Source organism: Aythya marila (assembly GCF_965140915.1).
Source record: "Aythya marila genome assembly, chromosome: 17".
Lineage (NCBI taxonomy): Eukaryota > Metazoa > Chordata > Aves > Anseriformes > Anatidae > Aythya > Aythya marila.
In genome coordinates, this window is record NC_139058.1 from 3,318,978 (window position 1) to 3,333,715 (window position 14,738).

At 46.7% G+C, this 14,738-nt stretch overlaps 1 protein-coding gene across 9 annotated transcripts in view; it reads right to left on the reverse strand.

Moving 5' to 3' along the window:
• The window catches only part of PITPNM2 (phosphatidylinositol transfer protein membrane associated 2), a 133,656-nt gene that overhangs the window by 93,552 nt on the left and 25,366 nt on the right, over positions 1-14,738 (reverse strand). Inside the window, exons 1-2 of one of the 9 annotated variants that reach the window (XM_082773958.1) lie at positions 4,573-4,646; positions 4,276-4,331 (exon numbers count right to left, since the gene is read on the reverse strand). The exons of the other annotated variants lie outside the window; for them this stretch is intronic. The gene's annotated coding sequence lies outside the window, so the exon portion shown is untranslated. Of the gene's footprint in view, positions 1-4,275; positions 4,332-4,572; positions 4,647-14,738 lie in introns of those variants that run through there. 9 annotated transcript variants of the gene reach the window in all.

A 14,738-nucleotide genomic window follows, 5' to 3' on the forward strand; every position in this document is an offset into this window, starting at 1 on the left:
AAAGCAGTGCATCAGATCTTTTAGGCTAACAAAAGTCCCAGGCACCCAGCAGAAAATGAGAGCTTCAGCATCAGCACCACCAACTCTGAAACAGCCTGGCCTCAGCAGGCTCTCCTTAGAGTCTCCTCTCCCTCCTTCCAAGACGGTACAAATTGGTTATTTTCCACAGGTAGGGCCAGGAAGACCAAGGAATTGTTACAAGCAGGACAGAAGTAATGAGTTTGCCAAACCCCATGTGCCAATGACACTTAAAATGCTGCCCTAAACACAAAGTGCGGTAACAGCAATTAAATAAGCAACAACTTTGTACTGCTGCAACCTTTTCCCTGAAGGATTGGGAAGTGCTTAGAAGAGATGCTCTTGTCATGGAGGCACAGCTCCTGCATCCCAAGGTTGGGGAGGCAGCTCTCCTGTTTCAGAGGAGCCTGCACAGGTTAACGAGCTCTCCTGCCTTCTCCCTTACAGCTCAGGGATACAGAGGAATGTCAAGTGTGATGCTGACATCTGGTACAGCAAACATTTACAGGAGGGCTGCAGTAAGAGGAGGAAGAGCATTAGAGAGGATTGTGTCAAAGCTGGGAGCCAGTCCTATGAGCCTGTTGTAGGTGACTGCACCCAGGATTACTCCTGGAAAATCAGCCTGATGTAAAGGAGAAAGCAGGACAGCAGGAGGATAACTCCGTCAGCAACACTGATTACAGAGGAAAATAAATCACCGCCCTATTGCAGGTGCCCTCAGCACCATTTCTTTACCCTACTGAAAGCCTGGAAAGTGCAGCAGGACTCCGGAGAAGGAGATCACCTCGAGTTCAGCCCCGGCTGACTCCCGTTCTGCGGGACAAATCCCATAACCTGCAGGTTACCCCTTACCCCAGCCAGAACCAGCAACCTAAGAGCTGGCAAGCACGAATCCCTCTGCTGCATCAAGTATTCAACAGGGTCAGCTCTTGGCAATTGTTATTCCGAGGACCCGGTCCTTCAACTACTTGCTATTTATGCACATTGTTCATCTGAGCGCGCCTCGCACTTGTAAGCATTCGCAGGGCTCCAGATAAGACTTGCTCTATTCATAAACAGCGAGGCTCAAACAGAGAAAAGATCCCTGCCTTATTCAGGGCTATTGAGAGAAGGGAAATTAGATAGCAGGTACCGAGAGAAAGCCCGAGTGTGTGTGTTATGTATTTAAATGGAATCGACATTTCTTCAAAGCCTCGTCGGCTTGGGTTTTTTTACGGTTTAGGGGATTTCTTTGGCTTTGGTGTTTTTTTTTTTTTTTTCCTCCAGAAGGCTGCAGTTGCAAAGGTAAGATTCTTAACGAAAGTGATCAAACAGCTCCTCTTGTCACAGCAGGAGAGGAAGAGGGTAGGAGAGGCTGAACGCCACATATGCGACATGAGCAATAGCCGAGCTTACCGGGGATAACAGGAGGAGAGTCAAGAAACCAAACAAAAACAAACAAAACCACGCATGATCTAGAGTTTAGATATTTAATGTATTGTCACAGGAGACAGATTGCCCAGAACAAAGTAAACACAGAGGAGGATGCATGATGTGGGGTGCTCGGGCAGCGGCGCCGTAGGTTCAATGCTTCCTCACCGTGTTCCCCAGTCTGCAGCTGGGGCTGGACACAGCCTCTGCTCGGGGCTTAACGAGCCAAGGGGACTTCTCTTCAGGGAACACAGTAAATAATAAATACAAAGACAACTCTATTTTGCTATTGTATCTTCTCAATTCCTTACCTCATTAGCTCAATTGTAAACTAACCTTTTTGCTTCTGTTAAGATTTTCCCCCTGTAGCTGCCATATCACATTCGTGCTCCACTGCCATTTCAAGAACTTTTCCCCCTCGCAGTCCAAGAACCAATTTTGTCACTTCAAGCCCTAAACCTGTAACCACATGTGCTGACAGCTTTCCTGAAGTTGTGACTACAAACATAGGTAGGGAGCACAGGCAGGGTTTGTGCTGCTTCAGGAGAAAAAGCAAGTGAAGCCCAGCACACCTCCACCTTCGGAGAAACCCTGCTCCGCCAGCTGCTCAGACTGAAAGCAGCTTCTCACAGCAAGGTTTCAGCAATCCCCCACTCCCTTCTGCTGCACAAAGGGAACCGATCCACCTGGAGCACCGCACCGCATTGCAGGCACTTCTGTTCCAGGAGCGCACTCACCATTTTCATCCTCTGCTCTACATGGGCGCAGTAACCTCTCTCCAGGCTAAAACTCACATAAAGCAGTTACAGGTTGAAGAACATGCAGGAACAGCAAAATAAAACTAGCATTTCTGACATTATTGGGCTGGTGAGTCATCAATTAATGCTTGTTTGTCAGCTCCTATAAAGGCCGAGATCTTCAGAGGCAGCTGGGGCCGGCAGACCCTTGACTGAGCAGGCAGCCGGGCTCGGGCCAGGCTGCCCAGAGACACAAATGCCCTTCCTCCCCCTTTAGCTGCCAGCAGAGGCAGGAAGGGATTAGAGAGGAACTCCAAGTGACAACATCCTTCCCTCCGGCCCCTTTCCCAGCTCTGATCTCCACCACGAGCCGCTCGGCACAAACCCCAGCAGCATTTTAGACAGCCCAGGCGCTGCCATCAGTTCTGTCCCTCTAGGGAGGCGCCTCTTCCACTCCAAAAACCCAGGGCTTAGCTTCTGTCCCTAGCAGAGGGTTCCCTCACAGCTGTGCTCTGGATTCGGAACAGGACCATCCGTCACACATCCAGGAGCCCATCACTGCAGGTCTAACCCATGCCCAAGCCCCAAACAACAGCTGCAAGTCAGAAAGCACCACTGCAGATCAGAGGCAAGACAAAAAGGCAGCTTGCTTCAAGCTAGTCACCCTGATTAAAATCCTGTCGGTCAGGATGCAGAGGGAAAACGAGGGATGTATTTGCATTTAATGGCAGGGCCCGCATAGTAATTGGCAGTCTCTATACCCAGCCTCACAAATATAACTTGTACTGAACGCACGCTTTATTGCTTTTATTCTTACTTGGAGTTTTTCTTTTCCTAAGGCAACCCACTGAGCCCTTCCCATGCTTTTCCTTCTCCCCTACCACGAACTCCGTTTGAGAATAGTTTTGCAGAACAGAAAAAAATCTGTCCCCTGCTGGAGCCAGCCAGATCAGACTATTTTCTCTAAAGGTAACAGCATTTAAATATAATAGTAATGTTTCACAAGCAGGAAATAATAAGCTGGTTATCAACAATTCCAAAAACAAACAAACAAACAAACAAACAACAAACAGTACTTGTCAGGGACCAAGAGTCAAGTCTCTTATACCTAAGAACAGTTTCCACACATGCGCATCAGCTAAAAAACCTCCACCACATGGGGAAGGCAGCTTGTTTGGGGCTTTCTCTAAGTGGGATCAGAGGCAAAGTGTTCACAAGTCCCGATAAGAAAGTAGCAGCCTCTTGACGTTTAAGTGGCTTAATGCTTTTGGGAAGCAGGCCCCGAGTACATTGGTGACCCAGGGTGCTATTGGAAAACTGTGCTTCTGGTGCTTAAGTTTTCCTAGAGTCACCAGCTTCTGAGTTATAGGATAGCTTCTGAGCAATAAAACCTCCCGTTGAGCAGCTTGAGTTTTCCCGTAGCTAATTATCAAAAGCCAATGTTGGCAAGGAGCATTACGTGCTTATCCAGTGGAGTCACTAAGAGATTGCTCATTTGTGCACATTTTGAAAGGGCAACCCCGTCTGCCTCGCCTGTCTTTCATTGTTATATTTAAATACATTAATATTTTAATCTTCTAAAAAGCAAAAGCAATTTATCTCTTCTTTAAAAATAAATAAGGTGGGGAACGCGATCATTTTTAGACAGCGGTATCTAGAGAAACATTTTAACGCAGATGCGCTTCAGTACCCCTACAGCATACAGAAAGTCAGATCCAAAGTCACGCAGGACTAAAAACAGCTCTGGGTGCCCAAACTCACACCTTTCACAAGGAGCTAGGCTTTTAAAAGATAAACCCACAACCACAAACTAATCTCTTGAGAAGACAGGAACAGATAGATTTCCATCACTTCAAAGAAATATTTCCTCCCATGTTTTACAATAAAAGAGATAAATAATAATAATAACAACAACAAAAGAGACAGAAAGAGACAGACAGACATCTGGGTTATGTTCTAAATGTAATTAGAAGCCTGACAACAGGACAGAATAATGTCAAACAAATTACAAGCAATGTGTTTTCATTCACAGGGTGACAAGTCAACAGGCAGTCAGTTAATTTTAAGACTGATTATGTACCAACTCCTTAAACAAGATAAACACACTCACATACACGGAGAGCAACAGGGAGTCCAAACACACCATCGATTTCCCTTTGGGTAAGACTGAACATCGCAGTTGAATCCGAGAAATAAAGAGAGGGAACATTTTAGGAGTTTTGTTTGTTTTAAAAGCAGTTGCCATTCCCTTCAGGGTGCCCAAGCCACTGTGCTTCAGAGCCCGGGTTTGGGGCTGCTGCACATCCCCCGCGTGCACCAAACACCGACACAAGCTGCTTAGGAGAAAATCAGGTATAAAGGCGCTATGGGGCACAGCTCCCACAGACAGTCCCGCCTGATGTGATACCTTTTGGGAAGAAAAGCAGCAGGATCTTGAACAAAGATCCTCGGAGAGCAGCACCCTGATGCTGCGTCAGATGGCTCCAGGCTCCCCAGCACCCCTGGGCACCGCGGTGTGCAGAGGCAGGGAAGGGCTCTGCCACATGAGCACACTCGAGGGCTTTTGCACATCTGCTCTTTTGTTTTGTTTTGTTTTTCCCCTGCTTTGTTTCCCCCCAGCCCATCAAGGTAGGGAGACGCAGCCCCTCATGAGCAGAAGGGAACCTGCTAGTTGGCAACTGCATGAATTTGATGGTGTTTTTTTTTGTTTGTTTTGAGCAATCTTAATTTATCAAGTAGCAAAGGGGGAAGACGCCCCGCCCAGGCAGCTAGGAACAAGCAGTTGCAGAGGGCATCTTTTCTATTCTCTTGCAGTGATAAGAACTCTCTATTTGTTTGAATGATGGTGGCTTCACGGGAACACCAATGCAGAGCCAAAAGACGACAGCTGTGACGTAAATAGAGGAAAAAGCAAACAGACTCGGTACTACGCGTTAAGGCAGCAACGGGACACGACGGTGGAGACGCCAGGCTGCAGGGAGAAACAATGCAGCAAGACAGAATGACAGATGAAAAAAGAAAGGTTACAAAAGCAGAACAGACTAGAAAGGCACTTATAGGATAATAATCCTTGCCTCTGTTTCTAATTATATCTGTAATACTTAAAGCTGAAAGGATTTTAGAAGGCCAATTTACTTTTCGTCCTCTGTGCCATTTTCTGTTGGCATTTGCCCCAAATGCCTGAAGACAAATGGCTGGTTTCAGCATCTGCTAACACATGCGTGCAGCTGGGGTGAAACACTGCCCAGGAAACTTCACAAGGGATGGAGCCAAACCAGGGATGGACACAGCCCCGGCAGACCAGGACAGGGCAGGGGGAGAGGGATGGGCACAGGGCTGCAAGTGCATAGCACTGGATGGCAGCACTCACTGCACCGGGTGGTAGGAAAATGAGCCACTGCCTGGGGCATGCTAACCACCTGCAGCAGTTTCCAGCTTTCTCCAGGATTTTAAAAAGGGCAAGGGTTTATTAGGGGAAGGCTGGTAACATTTCCCCACTGCTCTGTCTCAGCTTTCAAGTCTGGCTTGTTTGGTATTCTCTGGTCAACAAAACCCACAGGAAAGGCACCACGGCAAGCACAAGAAGAGAAGCATCCCTGGGGGTTAAAATCCACCCATGGTGGCCAGGGCAAGCTGGGCAGCCCCCATCAGACATGTCCCTGTCCTCAAGCCTGCCCAAGGAAATGCAAACCCAGCAATACCACTGCAGTGACTCTGGGCACCTTCTGGTGATGGTTTTAAACCAGAAAACTGCAGAACAACACCAGACTGGAAGTTAGACATCAGCTCAAAACACTGTGTACTGGATTAACCAAGCAGAGATAAAAATTGTAATCTCAGAGCTATTCGGAGCAGACTGCTCTGGAGAGGAAGCCGTACTTAGCTTATCTCCTCGCGAGCAGTAGTACTTCGGTTTCATCTGGAGTGCTGTCACTGTAAAGAGATGCAGTGCTCTGAGAATTTTAATGCCTTATGCCCTGCTTCAAGAAATCAACCCAAGTTTCAGAACACCAAAGCCTGTCCCAACAAGCAATCAGTACAAACCATCATAACTGGAAACACTTACAATTTGGAAATGCACAAACATAATGAAAAATGCAGCAGCACTGCCAGCACACTGAGAATTAATGCTGCTATCTGGAGGGAAGGGGAGCATCTCTACGCTCACTATTTGCTGCATGATTCACCTGAATCTCTCTGCTAATTAGCGTTTTCTACCAGAAGTAGGGGGAAGGGAAAGACTTTTGGAAAAGAAAAACTACACCAGAGATGTTGTTATAACAGTTCCGAATATTTCCAGTAATGCTTCAGATGCTGCAGTGAGAGATCTTACCCAACAGCTTTTGGAAACAAGGCAGTAATATTTATCATCATCACCTTCCCCAGCTCAGTATGCTGAAAGCTGAACAGAGAAAAAAAAAACAGACAGCCTTGGAACAGTTAAATGTTTGGGGGGGGTTGTTTTGGCTTATTACTGATAACTGAACCAAAGCAGGAAAACAGTCTGAGGGGACAGGCTGCACACACCGCACCAGACCTTGTCCCACAGCAAAGATAAACACACTTTTGCAAAAGGAGGAAACTGTTCCAACATATTGAGCAGACGTTCTTGAGATTTCTAAAATTATCTTTCCGACTGCCGAGCCTGAATCCCATACTCCTTACAAACAGCACTGCCCGAGACTCGTCCCCCTACAACACAATGTAGCGCCCCCATGGCCTGATACCATGGTTTGGTACATCAAGGACATACCTGCTCCTGGAGAGGGCTCTTCCAGGTGCTCTTTTCTTAACCAGAAGCTTATGAACAAGGGGCCCCACTGCTTCCTCAGGCAGCCAAGGGTCAGATCCCAAAATGAGGACAGATCAGAGCCAGTGTGAAATCAGAATGGTGCGAGGGGCTCAAACCAGCCACTTCCCAAAGCCACAGGGAAAGGCGTCAGCGCTACCGCGTTGCACTTGCAATTATTTTGAGCAATCAGCTTTAGAAAAACACTAATAAATAAGGTTCATTACTCCTTTCGCATAACAGTACAACTTGTACTTAACCTTCCTGTCACTAAAGAAATATTACATTTAAGAAAGCATCGCAGTATCAATTTAACAACTGAGCAAACAATACCTTCACGCTGTTATGCCTGTTGACCTTTGATTTACAGCTACATTTTTGTCAGGTTTCTTTTTTTTTTTTTTTCTCCCCCCTCTTTTTAAATTAAGATGCTTATATCCTGATGGGTAACAAAGTTCACTCTATTAAATTAACATCTGCCATCAATAATGCACTATCAGAGAGTCAAACATTTACAAAGCATCGAAAACAGGTGACCGAGCATTGAATGGTCTTCTTTTGGATAGGTTAAGAAATTAAAACCCAGTCAACACGTGAAAGCTAAACACTTTTTGCACACTTTTTTGGTCTGTGAACAGTGGGCTCCAAACACTTGGCTTTGGGGGTGCCACCAGAGGAGCCCAGTGGGACGGCGCAGGCTCCTCGCCGCGCAGAGGTGACCAGGCCGGACGCTTCATCGGCCTCGTGTGTAGAGCACTGACTGATCTTCCACAGCTATTTTGATTAAAATAAAGTTTTCGAGAGCAGCCCTTCTCCTTCCTCAGCCCCAGAGGAAGCTTTACACAGGGTTCCTGGAGACTAATCCTGCCCTTTCTCCCATTTTAAGACGGGAGGAAGAAGTTCAGCAGTTTCTTACACTACGTGAGTGTGGATATTAGCAGAAACCAGCCCATGGCTTGTATGGCCTTGGCTTCCCTGCCAGTAGGAGCAGTATGTGCTGGGTGAAAAAAGTTGTATTTCTTTGTGTGAACCCTTGTAGCTCACTGCTCTCATATGCAAGTACCCACTGTCACTTCTGCAGCATTTAAAAGAGGCAAAGGAAATGAAATGAAGACATTATCCTCTTAAAACAAGCGCTTTTTTGTGCTAAGGCCTTCAGTGAAGAAATATAAAACGCGATTGCAACAAGAGCTCGGATTGCTGTTTTAGACTCTAATGGCTTCATAACAGTAATTAAGGCTTCTTCCTGACTTCATAACTATGCCATAATGCATTTATCAAAAGCGTATTACCACAATGGACACATTCACTCTTCCTGCAATATTCTGCAGCTCCCTTTGGACACTATCAGTAAATAAAATCTTATGCGGTCCAATTAAAGAAAGCATAAATCCAAATCATTTCTCTGTGGCTATCTTTGTTTTGAACACACTGCTCTGTCAAATTTCTAAAGGGAGAAATGTGCAAGCATTTTGAATATAAAAAAAAAAATCCCCAGAACAACTCCAGGATGCTGAGTCTTTCTTTTCTTAAGAGCCATAGGAAGGAAGGAGGAGCATTACTCAGGAGCTTTGTTTTTATCACAGAAGGAGAGGTTTTGACAGCAGAGAGACTATTGTCAAGTGCATTTGGACTCACGTCAAGTTTCTGCCTTGACAAATTGGACTGGGAGCCCTCTCACAGTGAAAGTGCACGAGAGAACATAACATGCAACGCAGAGCCATTTCTCCACTTCAGCGAGCAGCAGAAGGGAATTACAGACCTCTCCCCCTCTACAATTCCCTCCAGCGGGCTGCAACGAGCCCAGCAGAGCAGCAGCGCTCCGCAGGGAGCTGCTCACGTGCATGTGTCCTCCCACCAGCCCCCTGCCCACGCAAACCCCACTATTTTATTGTGGGGAACACACATCGCTGCTGCCAGCTGAGCTGCAGGAGAAACGGCACATGTGTGAAGCTCACACTGTGTAATGACTGCTACCAAAAGTGCAAATGCAAGTGGGTGAGTATTGGCATGAACTATGCTGAATGTAGCTAAAATTAGGGCTGGCAATATGGAGAATCCATAATATCCTCTGCACCTGGGTAGCTCTGGGGACTCGAGCCCAAACATGCTTTAACTGGAGGCTGGAGGGAGGGGAAAAAGAGGGAAGATGCAAAATACACATGACCTTCTTCACCATTTTTTTCCTACCCAGCAGAAGGGATTTTGCATTAGCTACCCTGCAGAAACAACAGCTAGGGTGGAGATATTTGGGAACACATTATCATTTCTTTGAGCAAACGAGAGATATTTTAAACCAAAGTGGTACTCAGTTCCAGCAGCAATTCTCAGTCCTTGAGATACTCTTTTTGCTATGTACTTCTCCCACATCTCTTTACCACTACCCTAGGAAAAATTTGGCAATTTGTTTAAATATAGATCCATTATTATTGAGTACTCAAGCCAGAAGTAGCAAAACCTACTTCACATAAGGGAAGCAGAGTGCTTACCATCCCTTACTAGTTAATCTGTGTTCAGTGCAGAAGGTTTTATAGCAAGGAGCTCTGACTCCTCCTTGGTGCAAGGACAGCTGTGGGCAGGAACCAGACCATGACTTTTCACAGTATTTCTGCTCCTCTAAATTTAGTACCTATGCAAAAACCACCACCGAATTTCCCTAGCAGCACCGGAGAGGTGAGGCACAGTGAGCTCTTTGGTTTTTTTGTCTCTGCATTGTGGGGAAAGGGGCTGGATCTCTCAAGAAGTCTTCTAGAAATCCTGTGGGTGAAAGGAGAGAGTACTAGAACTGGCTGCAGCAAATGAAAAGTGTAATTCAACATACTGACACGTGCCTCACCAAGGTGTTCTATTAGCTACAGAGGAAGGAGCTGCACCAACATCTATTTAAAGAAAAAATAAAATAAAACCCTAGGGACAGCATTATCCAGGGGCTGTTCCTGAGGCCACCAGCCAGAAACCGACTACCAAGCTTTCATTCAATAAGGTACTGCCACAAGAAAATTACCTCTTGGTGCTAATGGGCTCTTAGTTATAATCCACCTCTTTGAATAAGGAAAAAAAAGCACTTATCAAGGAATTTACTACAGATTTCCTTTAATAAGTCCTTCCCCCATTCAGTGTTTCCCAACAGGAGCTGGCCTACCAACTACCATCACCAGTAATTCTTCCCCACCAGGGAGACAGTAAAATAAAGAAATTCAGACCATACAAATGCAGCTTTCATCTTGGGAGCAAGTTATTAGGGGCCTTCTCGCTGCCTGGCTGACGTCTGTACCCACCGCTGGCCCCTTCCTTCTCCATTAACTGCTTGCAGAGGTAGAAAAGAAGAAATGCTGAACACGTAAGGTGCAGTCAGAGACTCAAGATATACATACTCATTTAGCTTTATTTATAGTAGCAATTATTTTAGTTAGTTAGTTTTATTTACACTAAGAATAATAGGCCCAAAGGCTCCTGGCAAAAGCATCCTGGTAGGGCAGCTGGCTAAACCGCCATCGTGCTGTGCCAGGTATTCCCTATCCGAATTGCCTACTCTTGGCATATCCCAGAAAAAAAAAAAAAAAAGTCGAAAAAAAAAAAAAAAGATTCCCCTCTAATTTCCCAGAGCTCCTGAGACTTCCTACCTGCTTGGACTGCTCTCTGCCAGCTCCATGTCGCTGCCAGCCCAGATCTCTTGGCCAGTGCCCTACTTTGAGAGTGCATGCGGGGCAGCCAGCCTGCAGGAACCCCGCAGAGCTATCAGCGGGGCTGCGCAGGGAACGCACCAACAGGTTCCTATCCAGAGCTCAAAATGCCTGGAAACCCCCTTTATTTCACACTTCTGCAGCAGGTGGTGATGGAGCACATTGTGCACACTTGCAGCGGGGTGAGCACACGGAGCCTCCCAGGGACAAGACCCCCGGACAAGAGCTCGACAGCAGCTGCGTGGCACGATGAAACGCCCGAGAAAACAAGCACTGCCCAAGCTACAACCCTTCTGCAGGGTTCTCGCATCCCCAGGACATCACACTGCTGCAGAGAAGCAGCTTGGACAAAGCTGGGCTGCTCGATTCAGGCTCTGGACGGCTGCACCCATGAGGACGGGAGCAGAGGCAGAAGCAGCAGCCCTGGGGCTGAGCCAAGAGCTTGCAGGGCAGGGAATAACATCGGTTTTTCCTCAAGCAAAGCCCAGCCTGGCAACTTTTGTTCCACTGTCCTTCAAGTGCATAAACACGCTCCTCTTAAGGAGTTTACCAAGAATAAAGGAACTAACTCTAATAAAGTTTTATCGCTTCCTACACCCGGTCCTCAGGGGAGGACCAGCAAAACTTTGTGGGCAGCCCTAGCAAGCGTCTGAGATTACGCTGGGACACATCTACAGTGGAAAAATAGATTCCTGCTGATATGCTGGCAATCGGAAGCGTTAAACATATTCAAGATATGTTTAGCCCCAAACCAGAAAGGAAAAAAAAAAAAAAAAAAAAAAAACCTTCGCCCTCACTTATAAGCTGGTCACACCCTTGAGTTCCCAAGAACTCATAAAATCCTCACAATCCCTTTGGAAAGGAACCACAGGCTGCCCTGCAGCCAGGGAAGCACGAGGTTTTGCAAGTGGAAGGGAAGCCACAAGGAACCAGGTACTGAAGGGCAGGCAAAGAGCACAAATTCATGTCAGGGCCCAGCTACAAACACAAAGGAGTAGAAATCAGAAGGGTTTCTGCCCCTTATATCCACAAGGCACTTTATGCAAAGAAAAGCACAGCGCTTTATTTATACAGAAACCTTCTTTTCAGCCCGCACCACTTAGCTATCTATTATCAACCCCAAAACAACAGGGCACAGGAGGCTGCTTTAGTGAACAGCACGAGCAGGAAACACAGAGATGTGGAGCAAGATTTAAAGCTCAAATGATTCAGGCACTGTATTTTACAGGAGGTCATTCCCTGGGCCTTTCTACTTCATTTATCAAATTACATTTGAATTGGTGCAGTCATCCTGATTCAAGAAACCATAATGCACCTTTCCCCTTCAAAAAGGGGAAATAAATACTTTATTTTCAAAGCATTTTGTGCCAGAGGATCTCAAAGTCCTTCCCTGCCACTGTGCTTCATAAAACCACGGAGGCAGCCAGCTGCTTACCTGCGGACGGCCGTCAGAGGTGCCAAGAAGTGCTCTGCCTGGGGTGGCCGGCATCTCACAGCCAGTATTTAGCCCCTATGTGAGCCACTTACCTGGGCTGCTGCCCATAACAGCTGGGATCTCACAGCCATAATGTTTTTCTACTGCTTCTACTCAGAAACACCCCGGTGTTTGCTCAGGAGCCGTCCCATCACGAACACACACGCTGCAGCTCCACGGCAGCGGAATTTCTGCAGAAAGTCAGCGAGAGCAGTGCTGGCTTGCCAGCCACCTGCACCACCTCCCCCTTTAACTCCAACCCAGAGGCATGTTACAATTGCATTATTCCTGCTAAATAAAATTATTTTCCCCTGTTCCAAGACATAAAACAACCGCGTTATTATAGTCATAGCTACCGTGATTTAATAATTTGAACAAAAGACACATACAATGATAGGAGCATATTAAGTAGCCCAGCACTTCATTACAGCTGGAACCAGCATTTATGATCCCCGAAACCAAAGATGGTCTTGAAAATTATATGCCCAAATGCGTCACTTCAAAATTACAACTTAATCATATAATATTCAGCACAGAGCTTTAAAAAAAGCTGATCGCCTTTTGTTTTTTTTTTTTTTTCCAGAGTGAAGAAAAGCCCTGAGATAATAAATCATTTAATGCATCGGTGGAAGCAGATTACTTACGAAACAGGATTTGCAATGCAAAAAGTGAATCATGAAGCATCACCTTCACACTTCACCCTTCCTCACGCACGGCTGCTGAAGGCTGCCTTCCCAGCTCGCCCACCGCCTCCCACGGCGGGTCAGGGATGGGGCCAGCAGCCCATTTCTCCAGCATCCCCCTGCACAAAAGGGTTTGTCACGCTCTCGGAGCCACGCGAGGAACGAGCTGAAGCACAGGCCAGCCGCCCCAAATCCCCAAGTGCCACGAAAGCCCTAGGCCAGCTCCAGCTGTACGGAGAAGTTAATCTAGCAGAACGCTTTGGGCACTTAGCTACAGCCCAAATCCAGTTCTTCGCCAAGACCGAGGACAATATGTTATTAACTGAAGTTTAATTATATCCACAAACATACATTTCTAGCTGAGGCACACAACCGCAGCTCTGTAGATTTGTTTGCTCTTCTAGTGGTCCCATTAAGAAATTAGTTTTGTGCTCACTTTCGTAGTCCAGAACACGCATTTATCTGGGATTCAATTTGCTCCTGTTTTGTTTCCATAGGAATTTCACTGGTTTCATATTAATTAAATTATGCCAGCAACAGACAACACTTCACAAAGGACCCTCTAATCAGTGGCTAATAAGGGCGGGCTGTAATACTGCATTTGTGTAAAATTGGTAAGATTATTTTCAAAAGACAAAGCACAGCCTCAAAGAACACGCTGCTGTCTCCCCACCTATCAAGCGCAGAAATTAAGTAGATCTTAATTATTACGTTTGCAATGCTTTGGGTAAGGCGCGATCGATTTCCAACCAGTATCGCTTCCCTGTAGGAAGAAGAATGGAGCTACTCGTAATATATGGACGATGCATTTTGCTTTGATGAGAAAATCTGCAGGAAGAATGAGTCAGCAGCAGACACCTAGCCAGGTCTCCACAGCCAAGCAACAACTCTACGGGAGCCTCAGCGCGGAAGCCTTCCCACTCCGAAAGACCCAAGTGTAAGAAAATTGCGTCGAAAGGTTGCCCACTCTCCCCAAAACAACCCGATAACCCAACTGCCACAGAGGCAAGGCAGCTAGCTCTGCATGTTTTAGATCTTCCCACACTCTTTCAAGTGCATCGAGTGCATGTGCGAGCGAAGAGCGCGCGCTCCCTTTCTAATGGAGGGGGCAGAATTCAATTAATGACACCGATCTTTAAAAGTCAGCAGAGACTGCACAAATGGCTCATTCGGGAAATTTTTCTTTCTGAAAGCTTCCGTGCACCATAATAAAGCAACCATTGCAGGCATTCATTTATTAATACAGAAAGATTTATTTATGAGAGATCTGCAATCAGCTTAACCTCTGAAAGCGCAGCCTGATGTAGCTTAGCCCCTGGCTAGAGTTTCTCGGCTGCTTTTACGTCAGGAAGCGGCGCCCATCAGCTCCGGGGTGAGCTGAGCACAGCCCAGACAACACCCGAGCACTCGCTCGGGCTCGAGGCTGCCAAAGGCAGCGGGCTCCCAGGCTCTGCTGCGATGCTGGGCTCTGACACAGCAGAGGGACAGCAGGTAAGGAGAGCTAGGAGGTGGCAAAGCCTTCACAAATGCCCTGGTGCAAGCCTTGGGAGCTAGAGAACGCTGGCTGCTTTCCTTAAAGGCTGCTAACTCAAGGCTACGTTACCCAAACCCTGCCCTCCTGCTAGAGGCAGCCCGCTCTCAGCTGGTCGCAGCACAGAACAGGCAGCACCTGCACATCACCAGGTCTCTGCTGGGCACAGCACTGCCAGAGCCACCGGCAGCAGGAGGTTGGCAATGACAGAGGCACTTTATTCCAAGCAGCAGTACAGTAAGTTCACTTTTATTCAGGACACAAGCTAGCTTACATTTAAGAGAAAGGGGAAGAGAATGGCACAGGGAGTTACTTCAATTCGTAACAGGCAGCTACTAAGAAATGAGGAGGGAAGTTCTACCAATTTATTTTTTATTTTTGGAGATGTTCTTCCAGCATTTCACAAAGCCCAA